Raw genomic sequence first — 8,125 nt, 5'->3', positions numbered from 1 at the left:
CCTGCTTCACATTTTTAGCATGGCAGGCCAGTGTCATGGCATTCCAGCCCTGTCATATTAAAAACAGATATGAAATGAGCCCTGCAGCTCACATTGCAAGCTACTATCTTCTGCAGCATGGCACGCGTGTGTGTGCACATGCACGCACGCACACATTTTAAAAAAGGCATCTCTAGGGAGCACGAGGAATGTGCCAGTGATGTCTTCAAGAGGAGGCTAGATAGTCACCTGGCTGGGGTCATCTGACCTCAGTCCTCTTTCCTGCCAGGGGCAGGCGGTCGGACACGATGATTCATTGTGGTCCCTTCTGATTCTACAATATCTGAATCTATGCTGAGCTTTCTTAAGATGCATGTTAAAGGTGGCAAACAGGACAGCTAAGGGATGATGTCACTGCCAATCAATGGGTCATTTCAAAGAGCCAAAAGAACACTCTGTTGCTAATATTGGCCCAGTTTCTGATACAGTTATGCTTACTGGGTGAAATTCTGACTGCAGTGAAGCCAAAGGCAAACCTGCCATTGATTTTATTGGATCTGGGAATTAAGGAACAACACAGACACCTAAAGCACATTGAAGTCCCCAGCAGGAACGAGGTGCCTACATACCCTTGAAGATCTGGGTCTTATTCCCATCAATTTTAATGGGAATTCTTAGACAGTAGAAAGTACTACCCAGTTTGAGTCTCAGTACCAGAATTTGGAGCCATCTGTAACCACGACCACCAGACAGCATTGGAATACAGAAGAACATTAGCCCTTTTGAAAATATGATGATGGACAGGAGAAGAGCAGGAGAAGAGGAGATTTCTTCACTAGTTGACTGAAAACTAGAACAGTGATTCCAAATACAAGGTGCTTGTAAGTGCCGGGGAAAGCGCAACAACCTAGTGGACATGCGGTGGCCATGCAGAGCTGTAAGGTTACAAAGCAGGCATCATGGAACACAGGAAAAGCCGTGCTGGGTCAGATGCAAGGGCCATCTAGTTCAGTAGCCCGTCTTCAGCACTGACCTGCACTCAGTGCTTCTGAGCAAGGTCCAAGAGATTCTGACCCAGAGATTAAGCAGAAATTGCAGCTTTATGACCGGTTTGAGTGAGAGGTTCTTCATGTCCCGGTATTACCAGGTAAGTCACTGACTGCTGGCTCACCCTCCATTTTGTTGATATACGGCCAGCATATAGAGATCGATGAGCGTCATATGACTTTTGCTTGCACAGAGGGCAGTAGTAACTCTTTTAGCTCCACAAGTCTGGGGTTTGATTTCCACAGAAGATAACTCATGGTCTGAAACGCAACCAGTATAATATTGCCAGGAGTCTCCCGGGCTCTGTTAGTAATTTTAACAGCAGCTCTATTGTATAAGGTGATGAAAACAAACAAAACTAAACTATGTGGTAGCCAAGGAGTTTTTTTTTCACAATATGAAGAAGTCAGAAAAATGCAGGCTGTGCACATTTCATTTCCTGTGCTAAACTATTTCAGGCCCTTGAAGTTCAGCAGTAAGTGCACATCTGTCTTGTCTACTGGCCAGCATGGGTCACTGTGAACGTTCCTTTGAGTCTGGGAAGCAGAGGGAGCACCAGCAGTTGATGCTTCACAAGTTGGTCAGAGGGAGAATGAACTAGGTGGCTTACAAGTGTATTCCCCCAAAGGAGCAGGAGTCTCTACTGCTGTCTATAGATAGCTGTTCTCATGGGCACTGATTTCTACCAACTGCTCTACTTTCAAACCATGGGGAAATATTCACAGAATGTGTTTTGCACATTGACTGCTGGTGATTTCAGGCTGAAGATTATCATTTTCTCCTGGAATTTTACTTCTCCAGGTTTCCACAGAGGGAGCCTTTTCATTGGTTTTAATGGGTCAGGATTTCACTCATGATTTTTGCTAAAATGGTCCTATTTAGGGGCAGATATTAATGATGTTAATATTTCTGCAACACTGTGAAGCTCCAACCAAGATCAAGGTGCTATGCATTATCTTACATATATACTGTGCCCAAAGAGAAAACTGGCCTTCACCTAGGCCTGGTTGCAGCCTGAGGTGTCCATTTTGACTAATGCTGTGCAGATAATTGATTGCTCAGGTTGTTGACTGAAAAAATTAGAGAGAAAAATGTTTCTCTGTGACTGTAAATGACAATTCTTCAGTTTTCTCAACCAAACACAACATGAAAAAAATGACTCTTAAGTCAAACAAATTCAGGTTAGGTAAAAAGTCGATCCCAAACATTTCAAAATGAAAAGTCAAAACGTTACAATTTGAAACAAAACATTTCCAAATGTTGGGGGGGGGCATTGGCTGAAACAATTTAGCACTGTCACCATGAATTCCTGAGTAATCTTGTTTGACCCCAGTCTACATTTTTCAGCAAATAAAATATTTGACGGAGAGATTTTGCTCTCCTCTAGTTGTGACTTTATAATGGGCCTCCTGTAGGAGGCAGCACCAGTTTCCACTTGCCCTGACGTACTGTATCAGACAGGTTTGCCATGGGGTGTCCTACAGCACAACTGAGCTGGCTGGTGTGCAGGTGGAAGACAGCCAAGGCTCTTTCAGTTCTCCTTTCCCTTTGTCCCGCTTCCCATCCACACTGTTACGTGGGCAGTAGTGGCCTTACTCTTGCTCAGATCCACCACAGTTTGACATTAAATAGAGAAAATGGGACTATGGGAGAAAGGAAGAATGAAAGATTGAGAGATGCTCTGTTGTAATTTATGATTACACTTTCCTATCCTTGTTATTGGGATATTTGCTATATGTTGGTTTAGTTTTATAGCATATTGTCATGGTGAACAAGACTGAACTATGAAGAAAAAAGATCCAGACAAACCAACACCCTTCCCAGCAGTCATTTAGGACTGTTAAGACCCAATGCCAGGGCAGAATAAGGCTTAAGGATGCAGAAGTACAAAAGAACTGAAGCAGGGTTTAAAAGGACTTTGTCACAAGAGACAGGAGTAGTCTTTTGGGGGGAAGCAAACCCGAAAGGCAGGTCCCAGCTGGGGGACCTGGAGAAGCTAGCCTTGGCCTACTTTGTTTAGGGGATATTGAAGAAATGTCAACATTTTCTGTGGAAACCAGAAACTTTGCATGAATATTTTCTTGGGTTGAAATCCCAGAAATCCTCCCCATTCCATTTTGACAGAAATTTTTCAGCCAGCCCTACTCACCAGTTTTTCTGCCTGGCAAATATGGCCCAATCTTGACTTGTTTTCATGAGGTGCTATGAAACATCTCAGCTTTCAACGAAGTAGTGAATAAGTATTGATATACAAAGCATTGATTAAATGGTCATTTCACACTCAGAGTTGTTATTCTCCCCATTACAGAAATGATGGGGACAAATTGGAGAGAGTTCAGCAGAGGGAAACAAGCATGGTTGAGGGGCTGGGTTTATTGAGTCTGGAGAAGGGAAGACAGATGGGATTTAATAGCAGCCTTCAACTACCTGAAGGGCTGTTCCAGAGAGGATGGAGCAAGACTGATCTCAGTGGGGGCAGATGACAAAGCAAGGAGCAATGGGCTCAAGTTGTAGCAAGGGCAGTTTATGTTAGATATTAGGAAAAAACTTTCTCACAAGGCAGGCAGTAAAGCACTGGAACAGGTTACCCAGAGAGGCTGTGGAAGGTCCATCCCTAGAGGTTTTTAAGGCCTGGCTACACAAAGCCTTGACTGGGATGATACATTTAGAAATGGTCCTCGTTTGAGCATGGAGTTGGACTAAATGTGACCTCCTGAGGTCCCCTCCAACCCTTATTTTCTATGGTTCTATGATTCTGCTTTACAAATACAGGACAGTAGGGCTGTGCAAAGTTTCAGGTGCTGATTCGATTCGGAGGAGATTCAGCCTGATTCGGTGGCCAAATCTCCAAATCCAATTCGAATCAGAGGACCATTAAAAAGGTCCGAATTGATTCAAAGCTCTCCGAATCTTCAGAAAAGATTCAGAGAGCTTCGATGATCCGGGCAGTCCCCACCTGCTGCAGCAGGGAGCTGGACCCGGACTCCATGCTGGTAAGTAGGGGGCGGAGGAGGAGATGGGCTGGAGTGGGGAGGGGACCATGGGGGGATCCCTGCCAAGCCCCATCCCCTGCCTGCTCCCCCAGCCCCCCCGGCCCCCACCTGCATACCCAGCCCCACCATGGCTGCCCTGCCTGCCCCAGCTCCCAGTGCTTTAAAAAAAGCCCCTATTCTGTGGGTGCTGCCTGGTGGGGGTGCATTCCCTGCTGCCCCCCACTGCCCCATGCTGCATGGGGGGGTGTCGGGGGGGTTTGTGCAGAGCCCCCCACATGGCACGGGGAAGTGGGAGGCAGTGGGGATTGCCCCCTGCTCAGCAGCACCTGGTGAGTCAGGGCTTTTTTTTCAAAGTGCTGGGAGCTGGGGCAGGTGGGGCAGCCATTGCCGGGCTGGGAGAGCGGGTGAGGGATGGGCCTGTGTGAATCGGAGATTCAGAGATTTGGCAGCAGCCGAATCTCTGAATCAGATTTGGCTGAATTGATTTGGGACAGTGATTCGAATCACCAATTCGAATCACTGTCCCCTGAATCAGCTGAATCTGAATCAAATACTAGCACTTCACACAGGCCTACTAGACAGGACCTCCTGGTTGTGTGTGTTTCACTAGCAGTCTCAGTTAAAGGGAAATTGAGATGCTTGATACTGTCACACCCGCATCCTGACATTCGCAGTACGTGCAAGCAGTGAAGAACAATTTGTGACATATGGGAAAACATATTTTCATGAAGCAAGGAAGGGTGAGTGATAACCTAGAGGTTGGGGTTGCCGTTTGAACAAGAGCACATGACTAAATGCTGGTGAGTGGGTGAGTAATGAATTAAATTGTTTTGTCATGACTGGGTTAATGTGCTTCCTTCCTTTTTTGATGACGAGTAAAAGTTTCTTAAGATTAAGGTTTACTGTGTGAAAACAATTCAACTTAAAATGAAATATTAGATAAGACAGGAGCTTAAATAAAATAAGACATGTTTGCTTGGTGAAAAATATTCTGGGCTATGGCTTGAGATCGTGACTTGCAAAGTCATGCTGCTTCTGAAACAGTAGTATTTCTTTTTAATTGTACTACAGCAGGATCCCAGTGCAATCAAGGCCCCTTGTACTAGATGTTATACAGACAGACCCTATCTCAGAGGGATGGTAGGTAAAAGTTGGGATCGGAAAGTACTGATACTCTCATTTTTAGTGCTTGGGAACAAGGGCACAGAGAGATTGAGAGAGACTATATTCCAACTAATAGGTGTGTAAGTGTATTTAGGCACCCCATTGTGATTCTGTTCTCCCCTGCTTGAGTCCATGAAAAACAGATCATGTAAAAGATGGTGGGTGGATTATCTTCTTCCTCATGGCTTATTGTGACTCAAACTCAAATGTAAGATGATGATGTGTTACAAAAGTAGATGCATTGATGGATTCACAGGTACTTGAACAGGTTGGAATAGAATTGCATTTGGGCACCTAAGACAACTTGGACACCAAGTAGGTGGAAGTATTTCAAGCACTGCTGCTGCCCAGGGGGAATGCCACATAGAGCTCTTTTGCGAATGGTGAAGAATACAAACTGCTATGCCAGCTACATACGTGGCCTCTTCTTCCTCCTTCCTCATTGCTCGTTGACACAATTGTTCAAAATCAGAACATTGCATGTATACAGCTGCTTGCATGGGAACGCCTGCCCATTGCATAGCATCCTCTTGAATCTCCCTCTCTGAAGTGCTTTCCATGCCATTTCCTATTTGGCCAACAACAGGTCCAGAGCAGCCACTACCTCCAAATGCAGCATCTCTGACCCTAACATGATTGCTGATACTTCTTAGTAAGGGAGCTCCCTTAACCAGCTCCCACTATGAGACTGAGTACATCTTCCAGCCAAGAAGTGCTCGTTGTGTGTACTCCAGGTACTTTGTGTTAGACTCAGATGCTAGATGGGTCTCCTAGCCTTGGACAGTGGACTGTCAGGGGCTCTAAAAATGTAAAGGTTCCCAAATAGAGAAAATTAGTAAGTATGTTTCCTTTAAGTCAGGGGTTGATGGCAAGTTAAGAACAGATGCACACACTTTTGCAGGCTGCGGCTCTGCTCTAAGTAGCAGGAGCTTATTAGCTCTTGCAAATCGCATCCGCTGTTCATTTTTTCTTCCCTGTCAACTGCGGATAGGAAAGACAGAGGTGCTGTCAGCACTCTGTAAATGTGACCATCGCTGCAGTATTGCCACCAGTCCTGGATCAGACCAAACTTTCTGGGTGAGAAAATGGATGTGCTCAGCAGTGTTTCTCTTGCATACAAACAAGAAAATGTTCAAGGTTAGAAAAGATGTCAGTCAAAGCAAATGCAGAAAAGTGTTTCTCCAGCTGCTAACTGGGGATAGCTAGCTCATCTGTTAGCACAGTGCTTGATTACCACTGACCCATTCTGCACATGTCTAGATTTGAGCACTTCTAATAAAGTTCTGTTTGAATTAAGTCAGCCAGAATGGGCATTTAGACGGTGTTACCAGGCCAAGTTTGGAATCTGGGTCTGAGCCACCATATATTAACATTGAGACTTCTACATCAACATCTCTGAAGCTCTTTCACAGATCACTAGCACCACTCATGTCTTTTTTGTTAGTGCCTGGAAGGACCCGGTTATAGTTAGCCGTCATCTGAAAAAAATGTTGTTTTCCTGAATAACATGCTTGCTTGGTGGGAAGCTGTAGTGTGATTACTGGCAATCTGAACTATCAAAATAGGGAAAGAGAGAGAGACCCCCAAACATCCTCCTAGTTCTTGTGGGGAGTCTAGGCAAGAAAGAGAAAGAGTGGGATTTATTTATCTGGTTTTCTCCAGGGAGGAGAACACATTTACACAGAATCTCAGCACATCAGAAAGCTGCCAGGACTAAAAACAGTGCTATTGTTCCATTATACAATCCAAATAAATAGAGTGCCAAAGACATTAGAGTAATTTTGAAACCAGTGATTGTGCTTTAGAGGCAAATATGACTTAAACCTTTTCAGCACCCAACAAAAGTGTTTCATGGTATTATCTAATTCTTCTATTCAGCTTAGATCTGATTCTCCTCACTCTTAAGCCACTTTCAGGCCCAGTGGAACTCCACTGGCTTCTGCTGGAATGGTTTTAAAACTGGAATAGTACACTGAAGAATCGGACCTGCTAATTGTAAAGTAGTGTTGCACTTGAACCAAATCCATAGATCCAAAATCTCTTGTAACTATGTAGGCACATATGCATGCTCCATATCATTCTTAATTAAGATAAAGGTATTCCTTCAGCCCATGGTAAAACAGGAAACTCCATTAATTTAAATATCTGGAGTGTACACATACCACTCTGGTGGGGAGAACAAAAAGGGAGTGGATGCTGAAGAGGAAGGATTTTGTATCTGTAGAAGCTTTAAAAAAGTCATGCATGATATTAGGGAATTAAGGGTTCCTCTGGGAATGTTGTAAGAACAGGAGGCGGCAAAGAACAGGGTCTGTCCTTCCCCACATGGCATTTTCTCTCCCTTTATAGTCAATGATCTTGGGGCAGTTTCATCTGAGCTTCAACTGGAAAACCATTTGTGCGGGCCGAGAGCGGTCCGAGGCTTTCCGGGGCGCGCGGCGGGCTGTGGCCAGCAGCCCTGGCACATGGGTCGGGGAATGCAGGCCAGCGGACTAGAATTAGGCACGGACTTGTAGCGGTTGATTAAAGATTATTTTACTTACACCGTAGATGGTTGCGGTGCAGCAAGAAAACTTGCTTGCGTTGCAGTTACAGAAGAAGAGTGGACAAGAGTTCTAACTGCAAACTCTAGTCCAAGGCCAGCTGAAAGCTCTAGAATCGCAAGCCCATCGAATCAACCGGAGAAAACAACTCGGAGAAGAGCTCTGGATACACACACACACGAAGTTTGCTAGGCTCCGTGGATTGAGCGCGCAGGGAAGGGTTCGTCAAGGGATTAGGCGGCGACGGGGAGAGGCTAGAGGTTGATCAGGCCCCTATATCCTTCTTAAGGCACATGCTGGGTTTTTTAGGCTCCGCAGCTCTTAGAGTTCTTCACAAGATGTGAAGTCCTCCTTCTCCTCCTCCAGATGGTTGTGGAGTCCTCCAACTTGGGCGGAAAC

The 8,125-nt window shown here is 45.2% G+C and overlaps 1 protein-coding gene across 1 annotated transcript in view; it reads left to right on the top strand.

Moving 5' to 3' along the window:
• LOC102372073 (Golgi apparatus membrane protein TVP23 homolog B) overlaps nt 1–8,125 on the top strand; it is a 157,354-nt gene that overhangs the window by 105,071 nt on the left and 44,158 nt on the right. The gene's annotated exons all lie outside the window — the stretch shown is intronic.

Source organism: Alligator sinensis, unplaced genomic scaffold (genome assembly GCF_000455745.1).
Source record: "Alligator sinensis unplaced genomic scaffold, ASM45574v1 scaffold584_1, whole genome shotgun sequence".
NCBI classification, from domain to species: Eukaryota; Metazoa; Chordata; order Crocodylia; family Alligatoridae; genus Alligator; species Alligator sinensis.
The sequence above is the reverse complement of the archived record's forward strand: the minus strand, read 5'-3'. Positions and strand labels throughout refer to the sequence as shown.